Here is a 19398-nt window from a genome sequence, read left to right as displayed (position 1 = left end):
TGAATACATCTAAACAGGGATACGTATTTCAGTATGTTTTATTTCATCAGTGCATGTTTGTGCCATTTTTGACTGTGAATGAATGTGCTGTTATTCCAATGAATGATAAAAAAATTTCATTAATGAATACTTAGTTCATAATATTTCTTTAAAATAATGCTGTAGAAAATATGTCCTTATCAGTTATACTGATGTTACATAACTGACTGAAATAATTCCCATGTCAAAATTGTAGACATCAATAACGTCCATCCATTAGAAATACCAGGAACTAGGCAAAAAAGGGCACAATCCACAGAAAAGGATACATACAAAAGAGTAAGACAGGTGGGATATGTTACAGGAACCCATTGTGTATTATACACAGTTGTACCCTATAAGATATTGTCGCCGATGACAACCTATACAAGTCAGGCTACACAACTGTTGTGTACTCATTGTCCACTATGTCTGATATCTAATTTGAGTATGATCCATGTTTTGTCTTGTTTTGCTTCTCTATTCCTTATTTGAATCCCCTTCCATGTTGAGTTTATAAAAGTTCAAATTGGAGCAATGTCTTTGATGGAAATAGGCCATAGATGGTGGCAACATGGCTCAGGAAGCAGCGAGCAGGAAAGCTTTCTGTCTTTAACTGCGTAAATGACTACCACCTCCACAGAAAGAGTGTTCATCCATTCAGATGCCACACACAGCTGAGGATCATGGCACTAGTTAAAGCAGCGTTGCAAACTTGATTAGGCCTTCAGGTGATTCCCAGTCACCCATGCTAATGTTCCTGAGGCACCAGTTACACTGACGCTTCCAAGAAAGGTGTTCATGTGTCCATCTGGCACTTTGTAGGTTTTCAAAGCATTTCATTTTCAAGTTACAGTACATCATTTTACACACAGGAATCACCCACATATTAATTATAAATGTTCTAAGAGAACAGTGCCAGGTTTAGGTATGAATTTACTTTAACCAATTCAAGAAACGGAACAAAATGTATCAATGCATTCATCCAAAGGCATCACAGGAAGGGATATTAAATGTTCAAGTACTGAAGTGGACATAGAGCTATCAAATTAGTTAATGGAGTTATGTTGAATTGACTTAGTTAAAACAAAAATTGGTCCCAGTCCTGCAAGACAATCCCAATATTTATGTATAATATATCCATTTTGTTATGGAAGAAATGGCTTTATTTGTCAAACGTACTGGGACGACATATTCACCTACTCCTGCTTTTGTTGTGCTGCTTAACCTGCTTAGTTCTCTGGCGGGTGTCCGGGGGCTGTTATTCTAGGGTCTAACTGCACAAGCAATATAGATAGAAATAAACAAACATCTGCAGAGGTGAGTGAAATCAATCACATTATACACAAAACTGAACAGCATACACTGGAAAACTTGGGGGCTTACACTGAGACAATTTTGTAAACGACCAAAGAAGTCAAATAGCTTGAAGATGATAACCTCTTAGATCAAACTGGGTTACATTGTGGAGTTTAGTGCAGCAGTTGATCCTGAAATATACTTAATTACAAAATCTATTATTATACAAAATCTATACCATAACTGTAAAGAAATGTTCAAATTTCATAAACAAAGCAAGCTTTATTTCCTTTCAGTGTTGCTTAAAAAAAATGTTTCACGGCCATACTGATATGTAACATATTTGGCTAAATGAGAGGGTGTCATCGTCTTGGTAACGCATCCGTTCAACACCGGGCACTTTGAGTGTGTTGACAATTAATTTAGTAAAACCATGACGTTTGGAAAGAGAGTGATATTCATCACAACATCCAAACTATTTTTGAACCAAACTTCTTTAATACTTCTAAAAAATTGTCTAATTCTACTTGTTTGTAAACTTTAATTCATCACAATACAATCATACACCAACAAAATGAATGTTAATGGTAACACACACATATAAGGTATGGTGAGTGGTGTATGGTAGCCATTTTTCTTTTAAAACATTAGTTTTTTTACACTACATATGAATATAAAACCAAATAATAAGGGAAATACTAAAATAGGATGATTAAATGATTCCTTCGAAAGCCAATGAAAAATTCAGAGTACTGATTTTGAACACACTCTGATGTTAACCGTACATAATAACTCCTAACTAGACAGAAGACCTAAATAAACCTCACACTTTTTGTGATGTTGTTTCCGCAACCCAGATGAGACATCACCTGCCTGAGATGGAGGACGAGGCCCACAGTGCATCAACCAAGCACAGTGTGAGTGGGTCTCTGGGACAGAAGGTCACAGCTACCTCAAAGGTCATTCAGTGAGGGGCCAGTTGCTCTGGACTCTCAGCTGAATGCTACAAAGGTCAGTCCCCAAAGCCTGAGTTAAAATGCAGCATACAGGGCGTGCCTCGTTTCAGACCACATCACCAGACTAGTAACACAGCAGATCACCTCATCTGGCTAATATAAAATTGGACAGAGCCACACAATTAGGCGTTTTAATCTTTGTATGCTTGCTATATCTACTGTTGCTATACCTCATCTGTTTGATGCTAGGTTTCGGATGACCTCCATTGTGACTTCTCACTTCCGATGCCATCCAATCCGAGAGAATCTGGCTGCTCTTGGGCGAAACAGAAAACCGAACTGTTCTGCTTGATGAGTTCTGTGTGATGATGATGTTAAAATGGTGATTCATTCCAGACTTTACAGATATGCTTAGAAGTAGTGATGTGAAGCCAGATGTATATTACAATACTGGATATGCAATATTCAGAAGTATATTACAATGTACAGTACATCTGAATATCAAGAGACATATATTAGACATATATGACAATATACATCCGGAGACAACAATGTAGCAGTTAGATTTAAATGTAGGAAGGATCGATAAGTGTGGAGCATCCTCAACAAACCTGACACCTTGTGAAGGTGGTGTTCGAAGAAACGGTGCAGATTTGAAAGTAAACAGCAAAGGCAATTTGTATGAACGGGTTTCAGGGGAAAAGTCAGTGTTTTCCCCATTGATTCTCAAAAGCATTCAATAGCACAGTTTCCACAAATTGTCTCCAGACTGACACACTTGGCCCTTGGTGACTAACTTCCTGTGGGCAGATATTTAATTCAGCCACTGCTCGGACACCTTCCTTGGCTCAGGACAAAACCTCCTTAGTGAGGTATAGGTGTTATAAGGTATGGTGAATTCAACTCCTCCAGTCAGATCAAATAATTACAAGCCATTTGGCAACTGGTTTGAAATGTCCTTGCAAAGGACTTTCATTTGAAGGACATTTGGCAAAAGAAATGACAATGAAACTAAACTTAGCCTGACGCCATATGGCTTGAAGTTAGGCTATACGATGAATAATACAGCACATGCAATGTCAAACAGTCCTCAACTCACATCTGAAAGCCAGCAGGCAGTTAAACAACACTCAATGAAAAGGACAGTTCTTGTCAAAAGTTCCTCAGAATCTCATCCAATGGTGGAATCTGACATTTCAAAAGAGATACAAAAAGTAGTCTACATGTAGAAAATGTTTTTTGTTCAATATGCACAACATAAAGATGTGTTGAGAACTTGAGAGACATTAGAATGCAATCAGTGCTTGTCACAGTTTGGAAGCATGGAAACATTAATTAGGGATGAATATACTTTCCCAGAGGTCTTGAGTTTACAAAGTTTCAGTGAGTAGTCATACTCCATAAATATATACAGTACATACAGTTATCCAATCAGTTTCAAACTTGATGACATTTACAATGCGCAAGACTGACATCCTTTAAAAAATATAGCAAATTCAATGTACAAACAGATTGTGGTACATATAGCCTCCCCATTAAGCCACATGTTGGATTTTAGGTGGATCACTAGGAGGACATGGAAGTGTTTGCCTCTGGGGAACCCTTCAGAACCTCTGCCCAGTATACCGAGGATTTCTTCTCTCCTGTACCTCAATCTGCAAACAAAGAGACGACGTAAGACTGGCATTTATATACAGGAAACACCAACAACCAAAGTCAACCTCATTACAGAAAAAAAATGACGTTGCAAAATCAGGCGGATTTGAGGAAAAATGCCTTATACCAAGGAAAGATAGAATCCCCTCCTGAGAAATATTAGCTCAACAGTTTTAGAGTTAAACATGAAGTATTAATTTTGCCTAGTCGTGTTAAAATTTTATCTAATGACTCTTCGGATTTAATTGGTACATCAAATTGTATTTAAATCCACTGTACGTTATAATGAGGAGGATGAATGCAATAGCGCTAGCAAATGTAATAGCTTTTTATTCATCTATCTAAGCACAGCCAAAATACTGGTTGTTCAGCCTCTGATTTGAACTTAAAGAGAGTGGATTCTGTTCAAACAGAGGAACTCCCTAAAATAATTTAGACTCGATTGTTTAAATCTGATCTCTACTGTGCACTGCAGAGTGGACACACTTTTGTGTTAAACTGGGGGTTGACAAACAGCACCTCAAAAATATCACATTAATGAGCTGTGCATGCAGTGACACCGAACTTACCCTGGACACAGCCATGTCTGTAAAAAAAAAAAGAAAGAGGATATTTAATTAAACAATTGTATAAGGCAGCAGTGAATACACACATCTGCTTTGCTTGCTGAGGGGAGTTTGCACATCAGTGTATTCAAATGAGAATTATTCAAACTACAAATGCAAATGATCACGTTTTAAAAGTCACATTGCTTATTCAACTTGTCTGTCACAAAATGCTGGTCATGGATTCAGCAAGAAACTCAAATAAGAGGGGCTGACTAGAGTGAGGAGAAAAAAAAAACGTATCCCCACGGTTGGTAACCATGGAAACCCTCTCATTATAGTCGAGTCGTGATGTTAATTTATTAATATATTTTTGCTCCATTCTACAGCCACCACAACATGTACTCTGGGTTTAGTGATGCTCAGAACACTCTACGTTCACATTTTTCCCAATATTGGAAAATGTACCAGAGATAAAAAAAAAAAGATTCTGTCAATGTGAGCTTAGAACACAACATCTAGTCTATACAAACATGCGGTTTGCTGCAGCATATTTTTCTTTGCAAAAATGGCGATCTGTTTCTCTCTTTATGTGTACCATCATCGCCCTCCATGACTTACACATGTGTAAAGATAACGAGGGTCTCCTATTAGAATAAGGTCATCTAAGCATGTTCCTTTGAATTTTATGACATGTGTGTAAACACTATTTATAGCCACATCTTGTCAAGCATCAGACTATATTTAGCAAAGGCGATACAGAACATCAGCCATGCTAAAGACGGACTTGTGCATTCTACCTGGGGCAATTGCATCTGTGAGAATTCATCATATATGCATATGCATATATATATATATATACGTAAATATATACATTTTATATTTATGGAGCATGGTTGGACATCATACTGCATGCCATTCTCATGTTATGCAGCTCTGACAGTAATCTACTTTTTCACCTTTGTTTTCAGTTCTGACTTCCTCAAAGAAGGAGTCGCTCTGTCGGTTTCCTAATACGAAGGCCAGGAAAGAGAGGATGAGGGCGTCCAGAATGCCAATGATAGCCAGGATGTAGGCCCAGCGCATGGAGCATCTCCCCAGGGTGTACTTCCCCGTCTCCTCCCCACACAAGTCTCTCACCACCTCAGCGTCCCAGCCGTCAGGGAAGATGATGCAGCCAAACACCAAGCACACGGCTAGGAGAGAGAAAAGAGGAGATGACAGACAATCAATGGCCTGGAGCTGGAAGCAAAAGTGACCCTCATCTTCATCATCCTTCATCTTTATGAATCATAAACCCACAATCAAATAAAGAGGTCTTCAGACTATGTATAATGGCCTATTCTAATCATCATAAACTTGATTGACCGTCCTCTAAAGAATTTTTACAAGAAGACAGAACCATGCCATCATACATAATTACTACTTGACAATGTCACAGTGACCCTTGTGAGCTTGTCTTGTTAGCTTATTTACAAGATTATTACAATGAAAATCTTCCTCAGATGTCTCCATAGTATATAGCTTATATGGCTGAGAATATTGCTTTATTATTTCGGGGTCTTGTGCCAAGGGAGTTCAGAGTCTCTGCTGCTTTCGCTCTGCTGTGAGACCAAGGGACCCAGAGTAGAGTTACTGTTGTTAAGAATTTTCATGCAGAATGCTATTTCTCTGTTCGGATTTGTGACGTTTGCCTCCATTTTCCAAGTACAGAGAGAAAATGTTTGTGAGGATTGTTATTTTGGTGATATTAAAGTTTTTGACGGATTTTTTTTACAAGGTTTAGTTAACCCTTAAATTCAGCTTTCACACAGTGAAATACAAAGAGCGACTTACAGATTTGGGAGATGCACATATTGGAATTTGTATAATTGCCTTTACAAGTTTGGCGAACTGCAATTTCCCTATTTAAATCCACTGAGTTCCATAGACACATAAGGCACTTGGTAATGATCTGTAGGCTCCTAGCACATGGCCCTTAGTACAGGGAGCTCTGTGTCACAATTACCCGCCCTCAGAAGGACTCCCTTCAACATTCATGAGATTCTTTAAAGATTCTCTAATGTATTCCATGCTTTCAGGTGTGGATGCTTTCAAACGGGTAAGGAAGTATGATGGAAAATTGTGTATGTTCTCTTGTGTAGGATCTGTAATAATTCCCACTACTAAGAATTTCCTCACCTGCTGACACCACACCCTTTGCAACACGTACACACACACACACACACACACACACACACACACACACACACACACACACACACACACACACACACACACACACACACACACACACACACACTCTCGTGCACACACACACACACACTCACTCACACACACACACACACACACACACACACACACACACACACACACACACACACACACTGCTGAGTGTACTTGGTCCTCTCTGCTGATCCTGGGCTAATTACGTGGTGCAAGAGGGCCCCTGATGACAGTGGTTATTGCTGAGAGAGGTTCTCTGCCCCGTGTGCCCATCTATCAGCATGTTTGTAGTAAACCAAGCCATGGATCAAGGTTATTGCTGTGTTTATTCTCTTTTTGCTTACACAGTCATGTTTAAAATTAGCTGGATGCTACATAAATCATCCAAAGTACTATATTCAACATTTTGGATTCAAACCTACCACCCTGGGAGTCAAGGGCATGTGTTCCTACATCCCCCCCAGACAGCCAGAGGGGATGGTAATTTGACTGTGTGGCCACTTTTTTAGTGAGTCCAATTTAGTAATCGTCTCTTTCATATTGTCATTGTTGCTGAGAATTGTGCAGTATTATGCTCTGTTCTCAGGTAGCCAAGCATCAGGTCTCCACACCACAGCATGTGCAACAGTAGCATAGCTACGTCAGTTATCGGCCAGTTTGTTAAAAATCGGCCAGTCTGCTAAACAATCGATATGCTAAGTTTAATAATAGATTAACATGACAACGCGAACGTAGCCGATAACACACGCATGCCGGTATTTAACCCTGTTACGATAGATTCCATGTGCATAGTCAGTCCTATCCCTGCAGGCCCTCACAGGATGGGATCTTGTACAGCCACACGACAAAGTGAGGACTTAATCTCTCGAATTAATAGGCACAAGAAAGACTGCTTATTTTTTGTGACTGATAGTTAATAACACAAAAACATGAAGTTAAATACCAGCCAGCTATATAGGTGTGAATTTGGGATTTGGGACTTGACCATAGATGCTTCTTTACAAATTTTACACATTTTACCCTACAAGTCTAATTAATTATGCATAAGATTCTCTCCCTTGGTGCAAACATGTTTGCTACTCATACACAGCCTGGGGGAATCTGTGGTTTCCAGTGAACTCCCTCACAGGGGTGCCACACGTCCTCTCCTGACAATAGCATTTGTTTCATTATTAAATTTGAATTAGCGTGGACACTTTTTTGTGAGCCTTGGGTCATTTATGGGAGACCCCTTTTTCATTCAGGCTCACTGGGCTTCCCTTGGCAAATGCAGGGCACAGTGCAAAGCGGAGTGGAGCGGTCCTCTCCGTCCAGTGGTGCTACCCAGCTGTAAGGCTGCCTGCACATGTGCTCCTTCAGCATAGCTGGCCCACAGTTGGCCCACAGGTTGAAAATCGATGCTCCAAAAATATCCTCCTCAGTAAAGCGAGAGGCAAGCGCTTTGAAGTTGTTGTCTTTTTTTTTCTTCTTCCTTCATTTTTCTTTTCCTCTATACCCCTCCCATAAGATATCTGTGAACTTGCAAGGGAACTTCAAAGGCAGCAGGGAGAGGAACAAGGTTAGAAAAAGAAAAAGAGAGGATCTGTGAGGAAGCGAGAGAAAGAAGGACAGAGCTGAAGAGGCTAGCAGAAGTACTGGCCCACTTTCTGCTATTTTCTTTTCTTTTTCAGCATCTGTTCATTTGTTCGACTTCTTCAACAATCCATTTCATTTTTCACATCTTGGCTGTACAGAAATGCAAACTATAGAAAATGCCATTGCATATCTATCTAGCCATATAATATAAGCATATCTAGCACTCTTACCAAGTATGTGTATGCAAAATAAGCACACTGGTTAGGCCACAAACATTACTTTTCTATCTATGCTTAACTCCCCCACCCACCCCCTTTTTATAGGCATGTAGTTCTGGCTATCATCTTCAAATTAATTTTCATGGTGTGTGGTCACGGGAAGGACAGATAGTTCAAGCTAGTTCAAACTGGTCAGGTGAGCGGTCTCTGTGGTCAGCATGGAGCTGGACTCTCGGGTGATGGTGGCAGAGAGATGGACCCTGCTGTGCAAACAGTCAGTCACCCACTGCACCTCCATAATGCAGCAGGGGAGTACGTTCAGTGGCAGGTTGCGATCACAGAGCTGCTCACCGGACAGACTCAGGAGCTCCTTTGTCCCCAGAGCCATAAAGCTCTTCATCCCCAACTGGGGCGAGGGGAAGTTGAGTACTGGCCCTCATGCTTTGCTCTCTGTTTTTGGTTTATTTCACTGGCAATATTAGCCCTGTTTACTACACACCTCAAGCCACTTTATTTGCTGTCATTGGATAACCAATTTGCACTGTGGAATTATTGATCAACTGCATCAACAATCTCCACATGTACTGGATCTTGTAGTCGAAGTCTTTAGTCTTACGGTGCAAACCCATGCCACCGTTACGAGCGACGGGATATTCTAAATCCATGCATTTCAACGGGAGCCAATCCATTGTGACGTAGACCACCGTTTTGGGCGACGCGACCGATAAAAGTTGGAAAAAGTTTAATCCTATGCAAATGAGGAGCGATTTTTCCCGGCAGCGGCCAATCACATTGTTTGGTGTCGTCTCTGACGGTTTGAAAATGATATTTCGACACGCTACAACACGCCCACTCAAAACGATGGAAGCGTATCGCGTCGCTGTCATGGGTTTGCACTGTTAGTCTTTTGTTTATGTATAATGCTGTTACTTTCTTTATACAGGCACAGTTGTATTGTGTTTATTGTTATTTTATTATTGTGTGTATTTAATTGTGTGTCATATTAACAGGGCTACTTTTGAAATGTCATAGGTACAATTTACTGATTACCAGTTACCCTGTAAAATGTAACTATTTCAATTACTTCAGCAAGGTAATGTAACTCATTACATTTGATTACTTTCGATTACTTTTTGATTGGCAGATGAGAGGTGGTGCAAATTCAAGGAACCAATCAAAAGCGATGCTTAAAATTTGAGAGCATACTACCAAAAGAAACGGAGTCTGTCTAGATGGCGAAAAGATGCATAGCAACAGAATGAATTCATTTGTCATTTAATTTAATTTAATTTAATTTAACATGTAACTAGTTGGTCCCCAACCCTGTGTATGAAGCTACTGGATGGCTACATTTCCTTGGGATCAATAAAGTATCTATTTATCTATCTAGATAAACAGACGTGCTGTTCCCACGAGCCATGTAGAATATGCACCATTTAGTTCTACGTTCTAGTTCGGAACACCGCACAAAAATGTGAGAAAAGCTTTCGCAGCACGACATTGCCAGTTGTATCGCCAAAAGACAAGGTTTTTTTTAATGCCACCCGGGTTGTTGGTGGTTTTAGACAAGACTCCTTACTGCTGATTAACATTCTGTTATCATCATAATCACCCTACGGATCATCATTCTAAATTGTAATTGTAATTTTTTTTTCAGTATGACTTACCGATGGAGTCATTGGTGTGCTAGCTAGCTAGCTCACCAATTGCTAGCTGGATAGCTAGCATGTCTAACATTTTTAGCACACCAGGGAGTCAGAGAGATCCAACCACAAGACAATGTATTGAGTGCCTAGTAGTTCAACCTTGCTATTACAATGATATATTACATCCCAAAAGACTACATGTCATTTTCAAAATAGTTAGTACATAATACAGACAAGTTTTCAATATAATTAGCCTGATAACACAGCTGTGACATATTCAACAAATAATGTATCCTCTCTAGCATTCATATCCTCTGCCAACTTCAGGGCACTGGTAAAGTTTGAGAGTACTTAACTGGCATGTGTAATGTGATTAGCTCTCATTATTTGTGATGTAGGACAAACAAGCTGCCGCTCACTGCAAGTTACTGCTTATGGTGATTCCACATATTCACAGATATTGCAGTATTGTGCAAAATGTTTTAAGAGGTGCATTTTTAAAAAAGGGGACTAGCAGGAGTTTAAACATACCCTAGAACGCTTCGCTAAGTTGACTGACACTGACAACCTAGAGACCATAACAAACAAAACTAACATGTCCTCCAACTAAAAAGCATTCCCGGTAATATTGCAAATCACATTCAAATGATTTGATATTCAAATGAGATCATTTTTATGCATACTCTGAAAAGACCAGACCTCTTCACAGGCCACATAACTTTTATAATTGCCAGTTGTGTTGTTCATGATGTAAGCAAGGTCTGTTGGCTGTTAAGCTACCTAGCCTCGTAGCCTTCGAAAAAATTGTTACACCTCCATAATGCCTCTCAAGCACTAGGCCAAACTTGTGTCGAAATCTTAGATCAGAAATCAGGAAAATTAATTCAGGACTATGGATTGGGAACAAATTAATGTATTCTTAGCGTTTGTGTTGTATAGAGTCAAAGAGGAAACAAGAAAGGCAGTTGAAATGCTCTGTGTAGAGGTAATGCTGTACATGTTGTGTTGCTCATGTTGTACATATTGTAGAAATTTGATTGGCAATCACCAACAGAAATTTGCTACTCATTTGCATGGGATTACCCTTTTTTTCATTTAATTTGCTTCACTGTTACTCCACAAACACATTTTGACTGTCTCGCAGAAAATTAAAGTGAGGCATTAGACTCACTCTTTCATATGAAATAGTTCAAATACTTAATTTTCTTTCACACATTACATAGGAAGAACATCCGTGTTTAGATGTGTTATGGATATGAGAAAGACAGGCTGGAAGAGAGGACTACATGATAGATTACTGTTAGATGCCATGGTATAACACACATGTAAAATGTGTGTTGTGTGGTGTAGAAAATGTCAGTCACCACCATAATTAAGTCCAAACACTGTGTAATATTAACAGCATTACAAAATAATTTGAAAGGATTTTTCCCCCCTTTAAGTTGAGTGATTTTCTTCTAGTGAATCCTGCCTTGCACACCTGAGCCGCTTTAGACAGGCTAGATGGTAGACCCAGGGGCACGTTTTATCACTGTGAAGTGCTGTGAGCAAATGTAGCCCCTAAGTGCAAGGTCAGAGGCACTGATATTTCTGTTCATACTAGGTCAAGGAACTGGGTTTAGATGTAGGTTCAGTAAAGTTTTTATTTATTATCTTATATTTTATATATATTTTATACTATATTATATTTTCACACAAAAACAAACGGAAAAAACTAAACATGATACTAATTTTGCAGCATAGATGCATTAGTTGTAAATATGACTTCCTGACAGTGTTTTCATTATAGTTGTTTTCCAAAGTAATAGCATTTATAGTCCTACCAACACCTAAAGTCCTTCAGAATAGAAGAGAATCACATAGACCTAATTGCCTTTGGGAATCCCCTATCCTTCTGAAGTGGATTTGCTGACAATGCCTAACAATGTTATATTGCAAAGCTCATATTTTTAATTGTGGGGAAAAGCTTGCCTTATTCCCTCTTCCTTGGAAGCTCAGGAATGATCTAGAATACTTAACTTGCCCGGCCCCTTGTCCCCAGTCACAGTGTCTGGGGCTTCACTGATGACAGGAGTGTCAACATGTTCCCCCCGTCACCCCATTGACACACCCCATGACTGTGACATTGTGAAAATTGATGGTTCTCTGCACCTGGATTTGCTCCACCTACAATGTATTTAATATAATTCTGGGGATTGAAAGGAACTGGAAGGTTCAGGGGGCAGGGGAAACAACATATTATTTCATCTACAGAACGTATTTGATTCAAAGTACAACCAATTCATTTATAATTTGAGCTTCTTGTTCCAGATTTCTTTCAGTACATTCTATATGATCCTGCTGCTAGAGGAATTTGTTGTATACTGTAATGGATTTGAAACCCTAATTAGAGGGGTGTGTGTGTGTGTGTGTGTGTATTCAGAGCTATGTACTTCAGCCTTTATCATTACTGTCTTCGTACACACATTCTTGTTGTGACAGATAACTGAACAAGTGCTGCACTGCATTTCAGCAGCATCTGCGTCAAATAAATCAATCTGCATTGAATAGGTGGAAAATCAAATTCCTTCCACGTTCTCACTTCCAAAATCACGGGGGAGACAATGCAAAGGTGGGTCACTGGGATGCATTATTCAGCTGCTGGGATATTTTTAGCTGGGCCCTAGTGACTTGGAATTATTTATTACACTTGATAATTAAAACATGTCTGTCTCTAGGAGAAGACACAGGCTGAAATCTTGGGAAAGAGAAAGGGAACCACTCGGGATTCCCTTGGAGATTAGCTCTCCCCTTCCTTTCTATTTATAGACGGAGCATACTGCAGCACCCCGTTTCAGAAGATTACCGACACACACACGGGCATGTGCTCACGCACGCACACACATGCATGAATGCCCCCCGCAACCCCCCACACACATCGAACATATGCACACACATGTGTATGAACAAACATATCTATTCATTACAACATAGCTATGAAGATATGTTTATATTGACCACTATGTACAAAAACGGCATTTGTGACCTTTTTATGACATGTATTGATATGTTGCAACTGAAATTGATATGAAGTAATTACCAGTGAACAATCCCGTCAATATATCTTACTAATTTAATTAAAAATAATAGATTAATTCAGGCCAGGCAATAACCCTGTACCCATCCTCCGACAGCAATTACAGAAAATTGCCACCCCAGAGAAGAACAGTGGGAAAAAATAAGCATGCTATAAACATGTTTGACTGCAGGCTTCCTCCGCCATTGAATAAGCCCATTTTGCATTGAGCACTGCATCATAGAAGGGAGGGAATGATAAAAAGAGAGAAAATATCTACAACCAAATGCTGCATAGGACATTTCATTCCATGTGGCCATATTTGGCCAGACCTGAAGTGAATATTATTACTGTATATGAAGCATATGCATTTGGCATCCTGTGACAGAACACTAAAATGGTATTGATCCACTTATCTGATAACAGGCTCTTTTATCATTTGTAACAGGGCATCAATCGACATTTTCCTTTTTGTGTACCCTGCTAAATAAAAATAAAAAAATAGCTTGCGTACTGTGCTTACCTAGATGATATGACAGAATGTCATGGTGGGGACACTATGCAAGATAAAGCCAAACCACTAAAATACATAATTTTCAGTTTGACTGATTTTCGTGTGATTCCTGTTATCAGATGGAATTTTCTTAGACCTAAAAAAAAAAAAAAAAACTTGAACAAGCAAAAGTGTATGGGGTCTGCCCTGACTTCCTTTTAAGCAAGTGTGTCCATTGAAGCACTGTTCAATATTTAAACAGAACAAGGTCAGAAACAAGCAGAAGATGATAAAATGGGTATGTTAAAGGAGAAAGTGTAGTGAGTGGGTTGACCAGTGAGTCGTGAAGAAGTGGGCTACATTTCCACTCTCCATCATGTTAAAACATATCCTTTTAGACTTATCTTGCAGCATTTTTTTTGCGATTGTAATTTTCTTTCGAGGGAAAGTAAGAGATGGAATCATGCGCAAATGATTTAGATGTGATCCACGGGGCATACAATAAAATGGTGAGCTGTTTAATGGACCCACTTCCTTGAAAATTCTGCTGTAAAATATTATGCTGAATCCTCCATTTGGGTGAAGTGAGTGCCGTGGCATGGAAGAGTGAACAGTGCATACTGGAGAGTGCATAGAAGCTCTCTAGTCTAGAAACAAAGAAACTATACACAGCTTTCCAGCACCGTGTGTGCGGCACGTAATGTGCAAGTACACAACGTCTTTATCTGCAGTCTCACACATTATCACTATTCTCATCTCTGTTGTTCTGGGCTAGATCCGTGTAGTCACGCCTGTGGTGCTGTACAGAGTGATCTGTGCGTCTCAACTCCCAGCGCTCTCACACAAATTTGACAACTGATATGAAGCATGATGCTATTGGCCTTGATAGCAGTCAAGCTACAAAAATCAATACTTGGCACTTAGCCACACACTATAGACAGTCAAATGGAGGTGAATTAATACTTAGCCTCAGCCGTGATAATGTCTGGCACTCAAGCCTCATTGTTTGAGTACAGTTAAGTTATCCAAACAGGGCTACATAAAATACAATTTTAGACCCCCTTGGTTTAGTTTGAAAATGAAAGTATTCCTCTAGACACGTATGTAATTGTATATTATTTACCACTTAGGGCAGGTAAGAATGTTTCTGTTCTTCAGGGCCAGTGTCTACATGCTCTAGTGCTCACCAAAATGCCTTCAACAAAACCTTGCAACCATCAACCAGCAGATGAGCATTAGGAGTTGCCCCAAGTCCCAAGACACAGACAGTGTTTACTATGCACACCGATTTAAGGTTAAGGGAATTCTTCCTGACAAGCTTTCTTCTGTGAGAGTTCAGTATGTTTAGAATCAACACTCCAACAACAACCTTTCCAGCCGCTATTCTAGCTGTTTGTCTCCCTTACGTTGGATTCATTTCACACATATGTTGCGTTAAGTGATCGCTTGCTAGCAGAAATCCAGGTTGGGATCCAACGCTCATTGAAGCTGACAATTTCGTGGACTCACCCCCTCAGGTCAGTCGGAGGGCTCCAGAAGCTACGGGGATTCCCCTGAGAGCAGGCACGCTGGGGTGAGAATTTGGAATGCAGGGCAAAAGCATGCTTTTTTCAGACTGTGAAAGCATGTATGGCTTTGAGGGGCTAGGGAGGGGGGAGGGGGGGTGGGGGGGTTCAAACCCATCCAACTCTGCCAGCACTGAGTGCTTTGGATATTGAGAGGAGCATCTGGCCCTCTTTGTCCTCCGCCCCAGTCCCGCTGTTGCCTGGCACGTGGCTCTGCATCGGCACTGCCCATGACAGCTGATTAAACCATCATCTCCGGGTGGACCGAGAGGACCAGGCCCAAACTCAGGAGCGTCATCTCTTATAGGCCAGGCCCTCTGGTCTCCTCTCTTGGGTGGTGCATTGGATGGATATGCTATTGCAGCTGAATGGATGATGATGATGGGCATTTGTTTGTTTTCATTTTACGGGCAACAAATCTGACAATGGATATATGTATACAGTGCAAGTTTAGTTCACATGCCTAAGCATGCATAAGCATACAGTAAACTGGCTGATTCTCTTTGGGTTTTAAATCTAGATCAGCCAATATCATTAGTTTCAAATGAGTTTTTTAAAGAATTTACTCATACCGTGGCTCTCCCCTTTTGGGCCAAGAAAACTAAATCAGTTCATCTCTGCATGGGGTTTACTAACTGTCCTGTGGAAGGGACCTATTGCTATACACTACACACAAACATTTGCCTTCTCACTACGCTTTTCTTATGAAAGCATACTGTGCAGTTTGAGGACCATACCAAATACCACAAAGTGCTTGAGATTTCACTCCCCAAACTGATAGTTAGAACATGGTATAAGTGTTTAAGAGATGATTGGTTTGCCAGGTTTTATAAAAGTGCTTTTAAAGATATGAAAAATGCTAACTGCTGTTAAAATGCTAACAACTTCCCTTACATATCTTCATTATGCTGTTTTCAACACAAGCACAGTTTGATTGCTGTACATCTGAGATCAAGGAGCAGAGATCCAAGTATAAGAATATATTAAGTTGATTAAGTTGAGACACCGTTAAGCCTTAAAAATAGTATGTATTTGTTAAAAAAAAGATAATAGTCAACATCATTGAAGCACCAAATGGAGAATACATTTAAAAAAAAAAAAAACTAAAGATAATACAAGTATGTTACTAATGTGTGTATTCAGATTGAAGGGTGATTTGGATGATGCAACTATCAACAATAATGGATTACTAACTAACCCAAAAATGAAAAAACAAAAAAAAACATTTAGAAAAAATGAAAAAACAAATGCAATAAAAAGTGTTTATTCCCATGAGGGTAAACTGCCACTGGGAAGCTTTTCTTTAGCTATTCTATTTGTATTCTATTGTATTTTTATTTCTTATACTATTATCTAATGGCAAGTGTGAACTGGACTGAAAATCAAATTTGAATATAAATTAAATTTATTTTTAGCTTTGGGATGTGCTGATCTCTGTTTATTTTGATTAGCTTGAGTTTTTTGGTCTTCACTTTCAAAGCGTAGCTCCTCCTGCCAGGCAGCAAAAAGTGTGCAACTTCCCCACTGTAAGCCTTTTCGTATGCTGTTAACAGGATGTTCCCCACCACTGGGTCAAATCCATTATGAGACTCAACATATTGTTTAATGGGCTTGTGTGTGTGGCAGTGTGATGCATTTTCACAGGGTGCTTCCTTTTCATGTTAATATTGCATGAAGAAGTGAAAACATGCAGCTGAAACAGTTAGCAGCATGTAGCCTAAAGTAGTAAAACCTACTCATACCATCTCTAGAATGCGTACACTGTTTGTCAGTGTCAAAAACACCACAAATATCTAAATCCTACAGTTTCAGATGTTAAAGCTTAGCATGAAAGGACCATCACATCCTTGGTTGACATTCAATGGTCTTATTTGATAGCCAGACAGCAGTGGATTTTGTACAGATGATGTTACTATGGTGATGATGATGCATTCTTCTGATCTGATTTTGCTGATCATTATTGTCAACACCATCATTGTCATTATCACTGTCATCATCATCATCATCGTTAGTAGGAATATAGCCATAGCATGCACTGAATGAAAAAATCTCTGTTTGCATGCAGGAGGATGTCAGCGTACAGTATGTTCACCTTCCTAAGCTTACATCATTACTAAAGAACACCATTCTAAATGTGAAGTTTGAACAGTTTTATGCCAGATGGAAGACAGTGGAAACACTTAATTGCTTTACAAATGCATGTATTATTTCTGAAGGGTCTAAATTGCAATCTACTAAACCATTTTCTTTTGTAACCGATAATACCACAGGCTAATAGCAAATCATTGATTTTTCACCAAAGGCTGCCCATATTATGCTCGGTACCAACTTATTGTGTAGCAGTGACATGGAACACATGGCGTGCTGGTTGCTACTCACTACCCATATATTAATACACCTGCATGATCATTCAAACTCAAAACCTTGACACAACAAACATGGCCAAAATCCATCATCAAGACGGATCGATATAACACAGTTTGCTTGCTTCATCGGCTGTCTCATGTAACGTGAACAGCGTGAACATGCAATGCCACCATGGTTTTCATTTACTCACCACAGAGAAGCTGCATCCACGCACACGTCTTGTAGACAGTGGCGATATTGCAGAAGAAGAAGAGCGCCATGCAGGCGATGCAGCTGAGGATGAGAACCATGGACAGCAGCACGAAGAAAGACGCCGCTTTGAAGGCGGTGGAGGGGATGGCGCTGAAGTCCGAGATACTGCCCTGACAGGTCATCTCCTTGCTCGGGCGCCGGGCCCAATACAGTAATGAAATAAGCCGAAGTGGCCTGCTTGTGGCGTGCTCAAGCTGTCGCCAATCCAGAAGGGTTGAGAGAAGACGATCACGTTGATGATAGCTAAGCATATTGTAAATATCGCCCATAAAAGCCCGATTGTTCTGGAATTCCTCATGTAATTCTCATGGTAGATCTTAGACGCTTCTTGCGAAGGCAGCATTTTCTGTTTTCCGAGTAGTCCTACACAGACTCGCCCGTATTTTCCTATTTTTTCTTGTCAGGTTCTCCTTTGTGTACTTTAAATGGCTTTCTGTCTTCAAGTGATGATTTAGAAATCAATGCATTAAATAGCAAATTGTTAGATGTTGGTGCCACTATTATTGCTATTACTACTACCACTAGACTAAATATATTCTCCATAAAGTGTGTACTGTATAACTATCTGTCTATCAGCTTCAGTAATTTAATACCCACTGAAATACGAATGGAAAATATGTGGTCGGATATTGATATCACGTCGATGCGTAAAAACACACGCTAATTTGCCACTACAGATGATAACGGACTAGCTTTGCAAAACGTTAGTCAACAAAGATATATCAGGTAGCTAACAAACGAACAAATACATCTTTTCCACGTCCCTTTCTATAATTAGCTTTGTCTATTTAGTGTTTTACCTTTCATCCAAAAGAATACCGAGACGTGCCGTTGTGCTGCCCTATTTGAGAGCTGTGTCCCCCATTCGCAAATAGCAATCTGAGCCGCAGTTTACACATCAGTTTAGAGATATTTCCAATTTGTCAATGGGAAGCCAGTGATGTTTTTTATGCTTGTCCGTCGTATGTGTTTTGAGCGTGTCATAAGCGTACAGGCTCCTGTCGAGCGATCGACTTCAGTGACTCCATTATTGTGGTTTGAAGTCTCCCTCCCTCCCTCTCTCTCTTGCTCTCTCTCTCTCGCGCGCTCTCTCTCTCACACACACACACACTCGCTCTCTCTCTCTCACACACACACACACACACACACACACACAGGATGCTGATCGCTAAGACTAGATGATGACGATTCCCGATGGTTACAATGCAATGATGTAAATTCAATTATCTCAACCAAATCCTATAAGACACGTAAACGAGAGGTATAAGAAAATGAAAAATAGGTTACACGAGCACTACAACTCCCAGTCTCCAGGCGTCTGGGCGCATCTGCTGCCACAGTGTCATTCAACCATTTCTCTGAATTAACTTCACCTGAAACAACATCATTAATTCAGCCGGAAATAATGCTCAGGAAAGTGTCGTACTCTCTGGAGTAATAGTCTTACATTAAAAAGTGCACTGGGTCATGATGCTTGGCAGGGTTGTTATTTAAACTACACCAGCAACAGCATGTGGCCTGTATTTA

At 39.9% G+C, this 19398-nt stretch overlaps 1 pseudogene; it reads right to left on the bottom strand.

The window, feature by feature from the left end:
• Positions 1-2677: 2677 nt before the first annotated feature.
• On the bottom strand, positions 2678-18948 carry LOC122130685 (annotated as a pseudogene).
• Between the last annotated feature and the right edge of the window lie 450 nt (positions 18949-19398).

Source organism: Clupea harengus, unplaced genomic scaffold (assembly GCF_900700415.2).
Source record: "Clupea harengus unplaced genomic scaffold, Ch_v2.0.2, whole genome shotgun sequence".
Taxonomy (NCBI): domain Eukaryota; kingdom Metazoa; phylum Chordata; class Actinopteri; order Clupeiformes; family Clupeidae; genus Clupea; species Clupea harengus.
The sequence above is the reverse complement of the archived record's forward strand: the minus strand, read 5'-3'. Positions and strand labels throughout refer to the sequence as shown.